The following is a 19,413-nucleotide window of genomic DNA, read 5'->3' as shown; positions in this document are numbered from 1 at the left end:
GTACTAATTCATTATATATAAATGATTATGGTGTGTTTAGACTTCTTTCATTAATTACTACATATTTTCTACACTCACAATATTTGTCAGATCGCTATATAATCAACTTGATAATGTTAAATCCATCATGCAATGCATTTCCTTCCAATTTTTTGTGATAAATTAATAGATAATTGACTAAATAAACATCCTACAAAGTTTCAATAAAAATTTCCAAGTTTTTCTTACAATTTCCGTGGTTTCCATGTAATTTTTATCGATATCGATATTTTACCGATATTTCCATCGATATTTCCGTGTTTTCGGACTACCGATATTTCCGATATTACCGATATTTTCTTCCTTGCTCACAACCAGCCACACCATCTATTCACTCAAAATTCCAAAAATCTTAAAACCTCATTTCCTCCAGCCGAAAAATCGCGATCACCCTTCATCCATGGAAATTTTCTTCGAAAAATTTGTAACAGAACTCCGCTGCTCCCAATTCGAGAACTCTTCACTCTAAGCCCGAGTATCAACAAGGTCTCTCTCTCGCATATAATTTTGAATTTTTGGAATTTATCTTCAAGTTTTTAATTTTTTGGGGATTGTGGGATTAATTTTTTGCAACAGAGGCCAGAAGACTGAAGATTGCATTTTGGATTCTGATTTCGCAGACTTTGTGGATTTGCAGCCTGAGGTGTGATTTTTTACAGCTGAAATTTCCAAGCTTTTTGATTAATCTTAAACCAAATTACTTAATTATAGTTGAATTAAATTCTTTTCTTTTTCTGTTATGTAGCTGAAACAGCTAAAGTTGAGTGTTTTAATCGGTTGTATATATCACCCAGTTTACCCGTTCCTACTATTGCTCAACAGGGACGAGTTTCACAGCAGGTGAGTGGAAATTCTGGGTTGTTCTTAATTTTCTATTTTCTGATTGAAATTTGATGATAGATCTGATTCTATCAGAAGGCTAAGCTAAAAGTGCAAGTGGTATTTTTTGGTTAATTGGTTGGGTTTTTGGATTGCTCTTCTAGCTTGTTAATTTCATGTCTTCAAATTGAAATCGGCGTCAATTTATCCATCGGATTAGTGAGCTAAAACTACAACTGGGTTGTTTTGATTTTTGGGTTGTTTAATTTTCTGTTTTTTTATAGAATTAAATTTTATTCAATGGGGTTAGTGAACTAAAATTGCAATTGGGTTTGTTTTGGTTTTGGAGCTCAGGGTCTTACATATTTGAAAGTTGAATCTAAGCCTTTCAAAACCTTTGTAAACATGCTGTTAATTGTAAGGTATTCCGTGGAACATAGCATGATAGCAATTTCAGGTGAGTCTTGATTGCCCAGTACATATAACTTTGCTTCAATTTGTTCATCTTCTTTTGCATTTCTGTTCATTTTTTTGGAAGCCCAAACGATTCAAAATTGAAATTTATGTGTGTATTGATAAGTGTGGGTGTGAATGTTCTTCATTTACCTACTCTTTTTAATTTGGTATCTTCAGTTTTTTTATAGTTTTTGGCCAAATAAAAAAATTAGTATTGGAGTGTGACATATTTGTATTAATAGATCCCTAATTCTAATAAATTACAGATTCTTAACCGTGATATGATTTTGGTTGGTTTTTTAGTATTGGAGTGTGACATATTTGTATTAATAGATCCCTACAACAACAACAACAACAAAGCCTTTTCCCACTAAGTGGGGTCGGCTATATGAATCCTAGAACGCCATTGCGCTCTGTTTTGTGTCATGTCCTCCGTTAGATCCAAGTACTGTCTTTTCTTAGAGTCTCTTCCAAAGTTTTCCTAGGTCTTCCTCTACCCCTTCGGCCCTGAACCTCTGTCCCGTAGTCACATCTTCGAACCGGAGCGTCATTCGGCCTTCTTTGCACATGTCCAAATCACCGGAGCCGATTTTCTCTCATCTTTCCTACAATTTCGGCTACTCCTACTTTACCTCGGATATCCTCATTCCCAATCTTATCCTTTCTCGTGTGCCCACACATCCCACGAAGCATCCTCATCTCCGCTACACCCATTTTGTGTACGTGTTGATGCTTCACCGCCCAACATTCTGTGTCATACAACATCGCTGGCCTTATTGCCGTCCTATAAAATTTTCCCTTGAGCTTCAGTGGCCTACGACGGTCACACAACACGCCGGATGCATTCTTACACTTCATCCATCCAGCTCGTATTCTATGGTTGAGATCTCCATCTAATTCTCCGTTCTCTTGCAAGATAGATCCTAGGTAGCGAAAACGGTCGCTTTTTGTGATCTTCGCTAGATTGCTCCGGTCATTAGCGTGGATAAGTATATAAATGGATAGAGATAGGAAAGCAAACACAAGATGTACGTGGTTCACCCAGATTGGCTACGTCCACGGAATAGAAGAGTTCTCATTAATTGTGAAGGGTTTACACAAGTACATAGGTTCAAGCTCTCCTTTAGTGAGTACAAGTGAATGATTTAGTACAAATGACATTAGGAAATATTGTGGGAGAATGATCTCGTAATCACGAAACTTCTAAGTATCGGAGTGTGGTGTCGTCTTGACTTGCCTTATCTGTCTCATAGGTAGATGTGGCATCTTCTCTGGAAGTACTCTTCCTCCATCCAGGGGTGGTATCTTTAACTGGTGGAGATGCACAAGGTAATGTATCAATTTCACTTGAAGCTTACTTGTAGTTTCAGGCTTGGTCAAGCGCGATACAAACCATGTAGTAGGAGTCCCCCAAGTCGCCGAGCTAGGGGGTCTGCTGAAAGAGGTGACAGACAAGGTAAGCAATCAGAGCTCCGACTGATTGTTCACCTTCTCCCCATCTTGCAGCAGCATGAAGGATAAAGAGAAGAAAAATGAGAAGAGATGATATGAGATACTTTTGCTTTTGAAGAAGTAACTTTCCACAGGCTTATTCTTGAACTGAGCTGGAGGGTTTTCTGGTTTCCTCCAGAGTATAAGGCCGACTGAAGAATTTGAGGGTCAAAACAAGTCCATCAAATCTAGAGTACGTTCCACCCTGCTGATATGGGATACTTTTGCTTTTGACAGCGTAATGGATGTATCGGCACGTGTGCTGGTACGCTTGTCTCCACATGCTTCCTTGTATCCTTCGCACTTGCCCTATCTGTTCCTCAAGCAGATGCGGAATCTTCCCTGGAAATATAAGATGTTGAAGATGAGTACTCGAGAGCAATGCCAGGTAAGTAATCAGGTAAGGGGTTCCAGGCAGTCAGTTCCTGGCTGGAAGCTTGATTCCAAGTGCTGACTGATTGCTCTCTTTCTCCTTGTCTTGCAGGTAAAAACAAGGCCAAAGGAAAAGACAGGGAAAAAGCATGATATGGGATACTCTTGCTTTTAACCCTGATGATATGAGATATTCTTGCTCTAGTATAGCTTGTTTGCAGAGGTATTATCGGGGGGAAGGAAAGCTGAATATTTCGAAAGGCTTCGTTGGGAGTGCCCTCTCAGATATGATGAAGGGTTGAGCATTTTTGCAGGTCTGCCTGTCTGTTGGGGATGGAGGTCGACATATATAGGAGTCTCCCTAAGAAGTAGTAATGTTATTCCTTTACCCTGCTTGGTCATAGCACGGTAGTGGGAGCTGCCAGTTTCACATGTTTTAACTCTGTCAGAGCACTTTGAAAAAGTGGTCTGTGGTATCTGGCTCTCGAGATTCGGAGAACGATGCCTCTTCGATTTTTGAGAAAGCAATCATGCTGGGGGTCTGGCTCTCGAGATTCGGAGAGCAGTGTCTCTTCGATTTTTGAGAAAGTAATCATGTTGGGAGTTTGGCTCTCGAGATTCGGAGGGCGGTGCCTCTTCGATTTTGGAGCAAGCAATCTGATGGGAGTGTTGTCTCGAATGTGAGTAAAGGTTGGGCATGTTTGCTAGTCTACCTTGCCACGAAGCACAAAGGTTGACACACAGGGACTTTCCAATTATCCAGCAATGGTACTGTTCCTTTACCCTCTCTTCGATTTTGAGAAAGTAGTCATGTTGGGAGTCTGGCTCTCGAGATTCGGAGGACGGTGTCTCTTCGATTTTGGAGCAAGCAATCTTGTTGGGAGTGTTTTCTCGAATGTGAGTAAAGGTTGGGCATGTTTGCTAGTCTACCTTGCCACGAAGCACATAGGTTGACAAACAGGGACTTTCCAATTATCCAGCAGTGGTACTGTTCCTTTACCCTTATGGGTAATAATATGGTAGCTAGACCTTCAAAATTTATGTGTCTAAACTTTGTTAGTGCTGTTTCTTTGCTATTCTTTTACCTTTCTTGGTCAGAGCGATGTAGTGGGAGTTGCAAGCTTCACGTGCTCAACTTTGGCAGAGAACTTTGGCAAAATTATCTGTGGTACCCATGAGCTATTGTTGCGTGTGGGAAGTGGGTGATTGAACAGTAAGATTCATGTGCTTTCTACTTCACCAGAAGTCTTCGACAGAATGCCCATAATTTCTGCAAAGCTGAGTGTGCGTGTAACAGGTGCTGACAAGGCTAGAAAAGTAGGTGCCTCTTCGATTTCTGAGATCGGCCCTCGTGGTCTCTAAGCAGCCCAGCTTTTGAGAAAGCGAGCGCCTCTTCGATTGATTCGGAGAACGATGCCTCATCGATTTTTGAGAAAGCAATCATGCTGGGGGTCTAGCTCTCGAAGATTCGGGGAGCAGTGTCTCTTCGATTTTTGAGAAAGTAATCATATTGGGAGTCTGGCTCTCGAGATTCGGAGGGCGGTGCCTCTTCGATTTTGGAGCAAGCAATCTTGTTAGGAGTATTTTCTCGAATGTGAGTAAAGGTTGAGCATGTTTGCTAGTCTACCTTGCCACGAAGCACAGAGGTTGACACACAGGGACTTTCCAATTATCCAACAATGGTACTGTTCCTTTACCCTCTCTTCGATTTTTAAGAAAGTAGTCATGTTGGGAGTCTGGCTCTCGAGATTCGGAGGGCGGTGCCTCTTCGATTTTGGAGCAAGCAATCTTATTGGGAGTGTTTTCTCGAATGTGAGTAAAGGTTGGGCATGTTTGCTAGTCTACCTTGCCACGAAGCACAGAGGTTGACACACAGGGACTTTCCAATTATCCAGCAGTGGTACTATTCCTTTACCCTTGTGGGTAATAATATGGTAGCTAGACCTTCAAAATTTATGGGTATAAACTTTGTTAGTGCTGTTTCTTTGCTATTCTTTTACCCTTCTTGGTCAGAGCGATGTAGTGGGAGCTGCAAGCTTCACGTGCTCAACTTTGGCAGAGAACTTTGGCAAAGTTATCTGTGGTACCCATGAGCTATTGTTGCGTGTGGGAAGTGGGTGATTGAACAGTAAGATTCATGTGTTTTCTACTTCCCCAGAAGTCTTCGACAGACTGCCCATAATTTCCGCAAAGCTGAGTGTGCGTGTGACAGGTGCTGACAAGGCTGGAAAAGTAGGTGCCTCTTCGATTTCTGAGATCGGCCCTCGTGGTCTCTGGGGAGCCCAGCTTTTGAGAAAGCGAGCGCCTCTTCGATTTCTGAGATCAGCCTTCGAGGTCTTTGAGCAGCCCAACTTTTGAGAAAGCAAACGCCTCTTCGATTTCTGAGATCAACCCTCGTGATCTCTAAGCAGCCCAGCTTTTGAGAAAGCAAACGCCTCTTCGATTTCTGAGCAGGCGCCTCTTCGATTTTTGAAGCTCCGTCGAGTGCAGATTTTTATAGGGGCTGGCATTAAGTTCCAAAGCACACTTGAATCTCCACCAGTAGAAGCTTCATTCTTGCACTTCTAAGATCTTGATTTGTCCGACCTCTTCTCTCTTCAACACCTTTGAAAATGTCTGGCCCCTCCGACCGTCGTTTTGACTTGAACCTTGTTGAAGAGGCAGCCCCGCCTTCTCCAGACAACATATGGCGCCCATCCTTCGTCTCCCTTACTGGTCCTCTTACCGTTGGGGATTCCGTGATGAAGAATGATATGACCGCTGCGGTGATGGCCAGGAACCTTCTCACTCCCAAAGATAACAGACTACTTTCCAAACGGTCTGATGAGTTAGCTGTTAAGGATTCGCTGGCTCTCAGTGTTCAGTGTGCAGGTTCTGTGTCTAATATGGCCCAACGCCTATTTGCTCGAACCCGCCAAGTTGAATCATTGGCGGCTGAAGTGATGAGTCTCAAACAGGAGATTAGAGGGCTCAAGCATGAGAATAAACAGTTGCACCGGCTCGCACATGACTATGCTACAAACATGAAGATGAAGCTTGACCAGATGAAGGAAACTGATGGTCAGGTTTTACTTGATCATCAGAGATTTGTGGGTTTGTTCCAAAGGCATTTATTGCCTTCGTCTTCTGGGGCTGTACCGCGTAATGAAGCTCCAAATGATCAACCTCTGATGCCTCCTCCTTCTAGGGTTCTGTCCAGTACTGAGGCTCCAAATGATCCCCCTCCGGTGCCTTCTCTTTCTGGGGCTCTACCGACTACTGAGACTTCTCCTAAGCAACCTTTGTGAAGGCTCCCTCTTGTGTGTTTATTTTGACTCATGTATATGTACATATTTGTAGCTTATCGGGGATATCAATAAATAAGCTTTCCTTCATTTCAAATAAATTACAGATTCTTAACCGTGATATGATTTTGGTGTTTTCATTTTGTTTTTTGTCGCATTTTGTTGTTCTTGTCTAATTGTTATTTAATTAGTTTTTTTTTTTTTTTTTTTATAACTTTGGGTAGGTGCTATTTTAGATTTTGTGTATCCCATTTTGGAACTGATTCATAGGTGCTCTATAAAGTAAGGGTTAGTCTTATACTCATTTTTTAAAAACTGTGCAGAGTAGTTACATATTGTGGCGTTATAAAATCCTTGCTTTTGTGATTGCGATATGATACTGTGTATTTACTTTATTTAATTACAATTTAGGTGTGATGGAAAATTTTAAATTCGATTTATGTGTATATATTTTCTTTTTCCTTCTTAGACATCAATTTATTGCTTGGTAGGACTAAGCTTATGACATATAGTATAGCTACAATTGCAACAATTATTAAATAGACAAATGACCTTTCCTTATATTGGGAAGCCAAACATCCAAATATAACAAAATGCATGGTTTGATACTTATATTTGTAACAAATGCGTCCTATAATTATAGTGGAATTCTTTTGATACTTAAGAGTGTTGCCTCAGATAGAGATTGAGCGTAGTGACCTGAAGGCCCAACTATTTCCCTTTGAGCTTTTTTAAATGTTGTAATCTACTTATTTACAACTTTACCATACTCTTTAGGAATTAATTTTTGAATAATCTGTTGGGACAATCTTAGTTCTTGGATTGCATGTTTGAAAATTTAGCCATTTGTTTGCAATTTGAATTGGATGACTCAAAATGTATTCTATAGCTGTCATAGTTCAAATCCAATTTCAAACCTTATTTGTACGCCTTTTGTTTTATCATTGGTCAGGTAAGACTCAATTCTTTCAAATTTCTCTTCATTTTGGATTACATGTCTGCCTAAGGATTTAACATTTTCCAGTGTAGTTTCAATTGCACAAGATAGTTAATTACGGTTTGCTGAATTTGGTTTTGGTTTTTGCATGATAGTTTTAATATTTGACTTTTATGTGTTTGTTTTGTTGGTTATAGATTAGCTATTGTTAAATATTTAATAATGACTTTTTTTAGGGTCCCCGGTGAATTATTTGTTTGGAGTTTGAACTTTTTTCAACCATGTTAAGAAGATCTAGAGATAGCAAACTCCATAAAATGATACAAAAAGACCATATTGTTGGTTCTTCCAGTGGCTTAAAAGTTTGTGATAAACCAGGCTTTGAACCTAAGAACAAAAGACCAAAAATTGTTGACAATGTGTGTTTAACAAGTATAAAACATAGTTCAAACAAGTGTCGATGTCGTTATGTTTGATAGTCCGAATCAAATTAGTAAAGGTCGAGCCTATTTTCAGAGAAACAAAAAAGGTAAATTATCTTTTTAACCTACAATTTCTTTGAGTTGATTATGTATTTATTACTCTGTTACTAATAGGTTGATTTTTTTCCTCCCCTTTTCACATTTTTTCAAAAGAAAATGTTAAGAAATATGTGGATTTGGGAGACAAGAATTATAAGTGCATCTACTATGTTGATTTCCAATATTATTCACAAAAATTCACAAAAATTCACAAAAATCTACTTCGTCTCTCCTCAAACCCCACTGTATTTCTTTGGCTCTTTTTTTCTTGGTAAGAATTGGAATTTTTATTTATCTTTCGAAACTCTAAACTGGTTGTTCTTCTCATATGAAAAATGAGCATTTTTATAAGCCAATTAAAGGCTCCCATGATTCAGAAACCTAACCAATGTACTTATCTTGAACAGATTACTTGAGGAAAAATGTACATCCTCATCTACACAAAAACAAAAATGAAAGAAGAGTGAACTACTAAATGGTAGTGTGAACAGTTTGGACATCGAAAATAAATATATTTTTATGTGATTGTATTAGGCCTAAGGTTTTGGGGATGTGGTTCTGCGACTGGGATTTCTAGGTGGGGTGGAGGTTGGAGCGGCTGGGATCTAGAGGGTGGTCTTAGGCCTAAGGTATTTGGGAAAAGGGCTGTTGTGTGTTGGTGAAGTTCGATAGAAAGATTTTTCAGTGTGACCGGAATACGAAATGGTACATCACGTGTTATTATGCAAATGATGGGAAATGTGTGTTAAAAAGTTAATAACTTAAAAAGTAAAATTTCACACCACTTATATAAAAACACATGGTGTATCATCCGTGTTCCTTTCATAATTAAAAATTTCTCTGTTGGATGGATTCTCTAATAAAAATAATCAACTTTTAATTTAGGATAATTTCTGGGAGAAATTTTTAAACCAAATTTACAAATGAAATGAGGTGTTACTAATAAGAAATAAGCACGTTAATCAACACTTAAGTAATAATGCAATCATCAATATCCACATCATTTGGTTTGCAAAACTTGGTTTAAAAATTTAGTCTCCTTAGCATTACTTTTTAATTTATTTTTTTTTTTTTTAACAAATGATATTATCTACATTAAGGGAGAGGGGGTAGGTTTAATCTCACAATAGGCTAACAATAATGTGCCTCAAATTCGTCTTTGGTGATAATCGAATCTAAGACATTTCACTTACAAGTGAAAAGAAATATCATTAGACCGTAGTACTAACTTAATTTATTCTAATTTTTTGAAAAATAGAATTAATGTAAGGACATTTTTAAAATATAGGTAGGTGAAAAAATAATGCTTTTATGTTTAAACTTTTTATACGAGATGAGAATATAACGTGAGTGGAAAAATGATGTGGTTTCAAACAGCAGATGGAAGGTTTTTAAAAGGGGTTTTTAGGCCAAACTTGTTTCTGATTCTCCCCTTCCAAATGATGTGGTAGAAACTAACACACAAATTAAACTTTATAAATTATGCAATCGTAGTACAAGTAAGTAGAGATCGTTCTATTACGAGGATTAGAAGGAATGCTGATCAACACAAATTAAACTTATAAAATTGAAAACTAAGTTAAACTAACAACAAAACAATGATTGGAGGATTTTGTACAAATTTAATAAAAACAAAAAGTAAATGGCAGCAAGTAAATTGAGTTCTGAATGAAATATGGATGAAATGATAGTTAAATGATTCTTCTCCACACATGAATCATATGCATACAAATTGATTTTCAGTTATTCTTCATATAAATTATGAATGACAGTGTCCCAAATTAACTGTGTACAACACTAATTAACTCTCAGATTTTTCTAAATTCATTGAATTTGACTCAGCGACGCAACCAAATTATTTTTCTCAAGTTCCCTAACTATGAAAAGCATGATAGAGATACATCTTGAAGATCATTAAGTTATGTGAAAATCGTAAGTATTGACAAAACATTTGTAACTATGAAAAGCATGATACTCCTGCCAAGAATTTACTTAACTCAATCATGACTAGTGACTTTTACTACTTACAAATATAAGGTCATAACGTTTAGGTGAAATTTTTTTATATTCTAAAATCAAATCTCTGCATGCAAACTAAGTATGCGTCCTTAATAAACATACAATAATAAGTTTTCTATAAAGTAGATAAGTAAATCACATTCATGTTTTATGAAACAATAACTGGATGTAATCAATTTATATAAAACATATGATTATGGCTTCGAATTCACTTCTAGCTAAAAAGAAATTTAGTTACACATGTTCACTATAACTGAAAAGCAATCTAAAATAAACATTGAAACTTAAAACAAAGAGAGAAATAACTCTGAAAATTCCAACAACTTCAATGAATGAATGGTAGTCGTGGCACACCTTTTCAATGTTGCAAAACACTTCATATATATATAGGCCATGGCTAGGGTTTTCTTTAGAGTGAATGAAAAGAAAGGAAAAATAGGTAATCAGAATTGGGTAATTCACCTAGAGTTATATATAGGCCACGGCTAGGGTTTTCTTTAGAGTAAATGAAAAGAGAGTAAAAATAGGTAATCAGAATTGGGTAATTCACCTAGAGTAAAAAGGGCATGTAAAAGTGGCAAAAATGCAAGTTTTTATAGGGTAAAAGAGGCTACAAGATATTCCAAAGTGATCCCAGCAACTTAACCTTTATTTTGCACGTTTTTTGCCTTATTGGGCACCTCCAAATCATGCTAGATATCTCAATTCCTTTCTCATTCTGTTTCTGGTATTCTAACAAGCTAGATTCGTCTTAGATTCTTTATTTGGACTTCAAAACAAGTAACAACTTCTCTCCAACTAGGATTTCTCTTTCTTGTGTAATTCCTTGCCTTCCAAGCCTCAACTTTAATTTCTCTAGATTTTAGCACATGTTCCAGCCCATATGTTATTGATGTCTGTTATCCAATCCAATTCCAAAACTGCTCCAAATTGCTTCATTTGACTAATTATTGTCCTCTTTACCAATTGGACCTACAATAATACAAAAATAACTTAAATTAGTGTAATAAATGGAAATTAACTAAGTAAATGCAAGGAAATAAGATAATAAAGTCGCATAAATATGCTCTTATCACTAAAATACCCTAGAAAACATGAGAAAAGTGAGCATGAAGGAAAGCTAGAACCACCACCCATCCGAGGGTCAAGGAAGGAGTGAGGGACCTTTTTCGAAGGAAGAGAAAGAGGTAGTTATTGTTTTTCTCTGTAGCGACCGTTTAAGAGAAAATAATCACTACTATGAAACTATCCATTAGTGGCGTTTTTAAAAACAACAAGAAAAACAAATTCTCATCGGATACTAAGTAAAATTTGACAGGAAATGATCATAATGTCGGATAAGAGAAGCGATAGAAATGCTAGCATCACGAAAAAACTTTTTCTGTCGGATAGCACTCTTTCGCTTTAATTCATAAAAACGATAAAATCTATCTAGGATTGTATATTAGCTTTGAAATTTCTATGTTCCTTGCCTAACTTCTTATTAAAAGGTTCTTTCGATATTTATACTGTCTATATCGTTGTGCATGTAACTAGATTATGGTTGTGTTGAATGAAGTATAAATGGATATTTACTTAGAGATGGGAAATCAACCCATTGGGTTGTTAATGGGTACCTATTAAAACCCGTTTACTTTGATTTCACCTTACATCATCATTACCATTACCAATCTCACCTCTATATTATGGTGATATCAAATTAAATGGGTCTTAATGGATACCCATTAACAATCTAATGAGTTAATTTGCCCCCTGTACGTAAAAAAGGTTAAAATAATGTACACATTTTTCCCTAATATGAAGAAGGAAAGTGGACTGAAAGAATGCATGACAAGGTGATATCTATTTTTTATCGATTGCAAGATGGATTCTGTATTGTCCTCGGATGAAATGCTTTCATAAATAGCATGTAAAGGGAAATTGATTGTACAAGTGGCATGTAATTGGCGTTTTTATCATGATTGTTTTGTGGTCACTTACTGAAATCCCTTTGTATTTTACTGATGAACCGACACACTATGGTGTCCTGAGTCATAGTTTCAAAATTCTTTGAAGTGTCAGCTATTTGAATTTGCCTAATTTTGCAGAGTATAAGGCTTGTTTAGACCTTTTCTCTATGTTTACTAAAGTTTGGTTTTATAAAAAAGTTCAATGTTTTAGAGGCCGAGATTTTTTCCCGAATATTTACATATAGTCTCTTTTAGTGAGAAGTAATATCCAATTTTACCCTATTTTCTCAGGAATGTTGCAAGTGAGACCTCCCTCATTATGTACCAAGTTATAAATAAACACTTCATAGCTGAAATTGGAGAGAAAAAAAAAACTTTTTTGTCCTTAATTGCTGTTTTGCTTACTTGGCGTCTTTAGGCGTTTGAGCTCCGTTTGCAAATTCGGTAGCATGAAATCATCTACAATTATTTCATTATACCATATGTCATGCCACGGACTCGGGATTAGTGAAATTAACACACATCCTGATCCGGAATGTTCACTAGAACTCCGAATCGATCTGTGTTGGCCGATACCTGAAAAGTGATGAAGTCATAGAATGTGATAATGTGTAAAATGTGAATAAATTTAAAGCTAAAAGTACAATGAGGTAAGATAGTAATCATACCATCATAAGGAGCCACCTGAAGTGGGAGTGCCACAAGTCCTCGTCGATACGAAACTTTGCTACTAGAACCAGGAGGGGTGCAAAATAGAAAGTGTGAGTGGGCAAACCAAGATTTTCAAAATCATTTCAATTATCAAAGGTAGTAACCTCTCGCTGTAAAATCCGTATAGTCTCCAGAAAATTATACTACGTAGAAGTATGAAATCAAACGTATACTAACGGTAAATCCAGAAGTACCACTACCAGTATCTCATTAGCAATATAAATAATCAGGTGCTTAATAATCCATACTAGTACGCAAGTTGGAGTCACCTAGTATGACCTATACGACCACACTCATGTCTCATCAATCAATGCTAGCACATAAGTCGGAGTCACCTATAGTGGCATGTACGACTTACCCATATCTCATCAATTAATGCTAGCACATAAGTCGGAGTCACCTATAGTGGCATGTACGACTTACCCATATCTCATCAATCAATGCTAACATATAAGTCGGAGTCACCTATAGTGACCTGTACGACTTACCCATATCTCATCAATCAATACTAGCACATAAGTCGGAGTCACCTATAGTGACATGTACAACTTACCCATATCTCATCAATTAATGCTAGCACGTAAGTTGGATTCACCTATAGTGACCTGTACGACTTACCCATATCTCATCAATCAATGTTAGCACATAAGTCGAAGTTACTTATATAGCTCATTTACCAATTCCTGCACACGAGTCAGAACCACTTAAAGTGGTCTGTACGACAGGCTAGGTGTAAATAAATACGCTCAAGTGCTACGATCACGTGAAGGCTGTGCAAAGTATAGCAAGTCACCTACGAGTCGGAACCACCTAATGTGGTCTGTACGACAGACTAGAACCTACCTTGGATCCAAGGTGAGCGTGTGGTGCGGGAGGTAAACGATCACGTGAAGGCTGGGCCCTGTCCTCGGGCGAAACACTAACACCGAGGTGCAGGATAATGAGCTATAATTACATCTCAACATAACCATACACACTGCAATCACTATCATCAACATGTACTCACCTGAAACTTAACTGGGCGTCCGCAGCGTTATTTGGCACAACCACTTTAACGTCCCAAAATTCTGAATAGGAACTAAACTCGGTAATAGGCCAAAATAAAATCACGATTAATCTCTATGCTGTTAACCATCATAACTTCTTTCCTTAAAGAAATCAAGTACCATGTTAAATTCGGGTTATTTTATGGCTGCATCTAACTGTCTTGTTAGACTACCTATGTAACCTCAAACGAGATCAAGCCATTCATAGTTCAACAATAATTACTTCAAAGAATTCACAGTAATCATAAGCAATAATCAATTTATAAACATTGTGGAATTATCAATCATATATATACGATAGAAAGGAAAGGACCCACTCACTTGAGGTCCGCGCTACGACTCCCTAGCACGCATATCGAGACATCACGAACCAATGTCGCCTAGAACAATTATCAAATTACATCTTAAAGTTCTTACCGATAAAATACATAATTTACATAAAACACATTCCTATGTAATTCACTTCGGAAGATCTGCATCACGGATTTCCAATCCGTTACTTCCAAAGATTCACATTATGTTCTTAGAACCACGTCCTAATGTTTCATTATGATCCAACGGTCGGATCTCCGCCAATTGTCAAAACCAAGTGGTGGTCAACATTTTATTTTTATGAACTTACAAATCCAATTCGGGAAGATCCATACGTCGGATTCCAGATCCGTAAGTTTTTATGGTTCTCAAATATTACGTACTATAATGTATTAAAGTTTGGTGACAATCAACCAGACGAATTATCGATTCATATAAAGGTCAGGTGATGTATCGTAATGAAACTAAGTTCAAACAATCAAACCACATGATATGGATATCAATTATGACATCAAAACATCTAATTGAGCTTAAAACAACATCGTCGGCCTACTGGCCAGGCCGTCACCGAGGGTGGCGGTCGGCCGTCGCGACTTGCGAGAAAATTCGACTATTTTTTAAAATTACCAAAATTTATAGAAATGAAGATCTCAATGAGTAGAGCAAGTTTTATACATGTGGCCAAGTCCAATTTGGCCGGGAAAAACTTCAATTCCACACAAACCTGCCGGAAACCTTAAAGATGGTGTGCTTCGATTCGACCTCCATACTCACTCCGACTGTAACATCCCATATCGCCCAGGGGAGTGATCCTTAAATGTATATTCCCATCCCTACTTAGCATGAGGCATTTTGGGAGCTCACTGGCTTCGGGTTTCGTATGAACTCCGAAGTTAAGCGAGAAGGAGGCCAGAGCACTCCCAAGATGGGTGACCCACTGGGAAGTTGCTCGTGAGTTCCCATAAACAAAACCGTGAGGGCGTAGTCGGGGCCCAAAGCGGACAATATCGTGCTACGGTGGTGGAGTATGCCAGGGAAGTGGTCCGCCCCGGGCCGGGATGTGACACCGACGCCTCCACCACTGCTTGGGCTTTGTTCTTGAGGTTGAGATGAGCCTATTGGTGGTGGTGGTTGATGGACTTACCTTCGGATTTGATGGATTGCCACCACGAAGCCATCACACCCATTGGTGCATGTCTTCCCAAATTCGAATCGAATCTCCTCAAATTTGATGTGAAAATGGTAGAGGAAGGGTCGAGATGATGATTAGGAGTGGTAGACCGGCCCAAATCTTCAGAAAAAGGATGAAATTCGCTGGAGAAACCCACCGGCTACAACCGGGTTGCGGGTAGCATATGTCGGGGTAGTGTTTTGATGGCATTCCCCTTTTCTCCTTTCTCTCATTTCTCTGGTTCCTCATTCGCCACCTCATTTCTCTCTCCTCCTCCCCTTGGCCGAGACTCTCTCCTTTCTCCCCTGAAACTCTCCTCTTTCTCCCTCTCATTCGCTGCCCTCAGGCAGCTTCCATCCATCTTTTTTTTTTCTAAAAATCTAATTGGTCCCCTTTATTTTAACTAATTTAATCTTTAACCCACATGTGGAAATTAAATAATTCCCACAATTTGTAGTTTTAAAACTTCAAACGTTCGTAACTATACCGATATCATCCGGACTCGCAAACGGTTTTCGCCTTTGCGTTCGTACGAACGAATACTACACAAATGCGCTAAGTGAATAAGTCATACGTTTCTCTACACGTTGGTCAATGATAGTCAAAACCTTCACCTCTAGGGCATTTTCGTAAATTCATTCTTTTAAAATTTATAAAATCGTAGAACTAGGGATGGGTTGTCACAGAAATAGTAATCCCGCCCCTGGTGCAAAAAGAAAAATTGAAAAAAAAAATTCTCTTATTGAAATAGCTCGAAATGCCTTACAAGTATGCCAAAAAAAAAAATTAATAATACTATTATTTCCCTCATCTATCACAAGCTCAGCTCGTTAATTTATGAACTTTTATACCAATAACTAAAAGTTATGGGCAATATGTTAGTACAAGTATTCTCTTAGTCATTTAATAGCCTCCATGCATACATGAAAAGTAAGAAATATATATAATATACAAGGTCGTCGCAATTATAATAAACGAGTCTTCATGCACGTGCTCACACGTGTGCAGAAGACATTTTTTGAATCACGGCATGTTACATGCGACTTACACGTTTTAACTGTATTTATATGCGTAAATTTACAAAAAGAAAGTCAAATATTTGAAGTAAATGAATAATCTTAGATCATGCTAGAAGAAACCCCTCATAATAAAATCGGCTTCTATAGAATTTACATTAAGAATAGAGAAAATAATATTTAATAAACAACTGATTGAATCACATTCTTGCTAGCTCATTGTGAGGCTAAGCTCACCCCCTCTCCCTTAGTGTAGATAATATCGTTTGTTAAAAAAAACAATTATTTGACAACGAATTTAATCACATTATTATCCGTGTGCGAAAGACCTTTTTCATAAACGGTATTACGCATCTCTTAAGATGTTTTGAACGTGTTTAAAAATAAAGAAAATAATGTTTAATAAACAACTGATTGAATCACATTATTGCTAGCCCATTGTGAGGCTAACTCACCCCCTCCCCCTTAGTGTAGATGCGTGCGAAAGACTTTTTTTATAATCGGCATTATACACCTCTTAAGATGTTTTGAACGCGTTTAAAATAGAGAAAATAATATTTAATAAACAATTGATTGAATCACATTATTGCTAACTCATTGCAGGCTAAGCCCACCCCAACCTCTTAGTGTAGATAATATCGTTTGTTAAAAACAAAATCATTTGACAACTAATTGAATCACATTATTATCCGCGTGCGAATGATCTTTTTTATAACCGGCATTACACGCCTCTTAAGATGTTTTAAACATGTTTAAAAATAGAGAAATTGAATCACATTATTGCTAGCATATTGTGAGATACTAATTATAAAAAAAAACAAAAAAAAAACAAAAAAATATCGTTTGTTAAAAATAAAAACAATCATTTGATAACTAATTTAATCACATTATTATCAGCGTGCAAATGACCTTTTTTATAACCTGCATTACATGTATCTTAAGATGTTTTGCCCAGCCCTCCCCCTTAGTGTAGAAAATATTGTTTGTTAAAAAAAAAATCATTTGTCAACTAATTTAATCACATTATTATCCGCGTGCGAATGACCTTTTTTATAATCATCATTACACGCCTCTTCAGATGTTTTGAACGAGTTTAAAAATAGAGAAACTGAATCACATTATTACTAGTTTATTGTGAGATACTAATTTTTTTTTTAAACCACAAAAAAATTAATTATTAAAAAATATTATTAAAATGATGAAAATGCCCTTGCCTTATTGGATGCATTATTTTGGGATGCCTTTGAAGTTTTTTTTTTTTTTTTTTTTTTGTCTTGGGGGCATTTTGTCCAAATATTTTTGTTGAAACTTGGTGACACCAAAATCACTATTCATCTTTTCCATTGGCTTTATATATAGATATACATGAATTAAAATACGGGTCCTCACACCACACAATTATTATTCTTCTATTACACTCATATTACATTGGGGAAGGAGAGAGAAATTTTTTGTGACGAATGCAGTAGCAGAGCATAAGAGATGACAAATAAACTCAATGAGTTATTAACGGGTACTCGTTAAGACTTGTTTCATTTAATATCATTGTAATATATAGGTGAGATTTGTAGTGATGATGATAGTGTAAGGTGAAATCAAATCAAATAGGTCTTAATGGGGTATCCATTAACAATTCAATGTATTCATTTGCCACATCTACAGTAGCACCGTGATGTCGTGAAACTTGCATGTATGGTAACATCAATCTGTTAATCCAGATATGCTATGATGATAACCATCTTGAATGTCGTTGATGACCGACGAATTTGATCCCAAAACTCATGGACGAAGAAGCTAGAACCATAACACCATGAGCTCTCAACTAATGACATGGATGGTGTCGTTTCACACTTCGGCAATGGCTTCAGCTTCTCCTAAAATTCTTTTTATTTATTCTTGTCACGCTTTGACACCAAACACATTGTACAAGGAACTCATACATAAATTATATTGAATAATTAGCAAAATAACAACTAATAAGAAATTCTAGTTCACAAGCGAACTAGGCATCAAATTAAATTAGAATAACCTGAAGGGTATGAAGCCTAAACTCTGAGCACACTGCCCCAATATCACTAAAAAACTTGAAGTCTCAGCCTTAATTCTACAAAAATCCTACACCTTGGATGGTATACTGCATTGTTGACAAGACTTGGTAAGCTACACAGCTTAGATGAGTGATAAATAATACTATATATGCCAGCCACCAAATTTTAGATTCATGAAATCTTTATATTAGTAAAAATAGTTGCGTGCTCTCATAACATTCGCGCAGAAACTGGATGGCTGTGCATGCGTCAAATAATTTCTCATATCATAAAAGAATCAAGGCTTGAGCGGTTTGGATTTGTGGATATAAATTTTGTACAAGGTTGAAATCACGAAACTCCACCTGCAAAACAAGAAACTCTGTTAGCCTAATTGACGAACATCCGAGAAAAATGAGGAGGCATCCATTGAAGAGTCTCTGATGCCTAAGTTAGAATAATTTGAGAGAAACTAGAATAGAGTGAATTCTGAGTAGTAAGTGGTGGTTACGAATTCCGCTGTTGGACTTCGCTATTTATAGGAGAGATCCCTTGTAGGCAGCTAGAAGGGTATGCCGCATGCCATATGAGACAGACCATTATGTTCTGCTAGTGTGATGTAGACCATTCTTTGTAGGTAGACCAATATGTTATGCTAGTGTGAGGCAAATCAATGATTACAGCTGCACCATCGAGTATCATCTTGGCAGAGCTAATGTAATGGGCGACAATCTTGGTAAAAAATCATATAAGCAGTTGGTGTCCATTCGAACAATTTACATTCCACTGTTGACAAAGATGAAAAGCACAGATGCAATCTTCGATGTAGACCATCAAGGAGCGACCCATCCTTGTTGATAGAGTTTGAGAAGCTCAGGATGCAGATCCTCAATGTGTACAATTAAAGGGAGAAGTCCTTAATAAAGTAATAATAGATTTCACAATCAGAAAAGATGAGCCTTCATGATACCTAGTCCTTGATGACGCACACATTTTAGCACATGCTATGCACACAGATAGTATTAAAATGTACCACATCATCAAACCCTCCTACTATTGGTGAGGGATGAAATAAAGAGGGACATCGCCGAGTATGAAATAATGATGAATAGGATAACTGGTACAAACGGAAGTTCATTACAACTTCTTATCCTAGTCATGCCTCTTGATAATCTATTTCAATCTCGTAGCTTAAAATATTCATATCAAATGCTCAAACTTCTTGTGAGTTACGACATATTTT

General features: G+C 37.3%; 1 long non-coding RNA gene across 4 annotated transcripts; it reads left to right on the top strand.

Moving 5' to 3' along the window:
• Positions 1-343: 343 nt before the first annotated feature.
• Positions 344-12,345, top strand: LOC126600017 (uncharacterized). Of its 4 annotated transcripts, none has more exons than XR_007615338.1 (4): positions 344-525; positions 616-682; positions 785-879; positions 12,179-12,345. It is a non-coding gene; the product is annotated as an uncharacterized LOC126600017 (long non-coding RNA). The 4 variants fall into 4 exon arrangements; XR_007615337.1 differs by lacking the exon at positions 12,179-12,345 and adding an exon at positions 8,327-12,049; XR_007615336.1 differs by lacking the exon at positions 12,179-12,345 and adding an exon at positions 1,213-1,594.
• The last annotated feature ends 7,068 nt before the right edge of the window (positions 12,346-19,413 follow it).

The sequence above is a fragment of the Malus sylvestris genome, chromosome 14 (assembly GCF_916048215.2).
Source record: "Malus sylvestris chromosome 14, drMalSylv7.2, whole genome shotgun sequence".
Classification (NCBI taxonomy): domain Eukaryota; kingdom Viridiplantae; phylum Streptophyta; class Magnoliopsida; order Rosales; family Rosaceae; genus Malus; species Malus sylvestris.
Note: the sequence above shows the minus strand (reverse complement) of the source record. Positions and strands in the feature narration are given on the sequence as shown.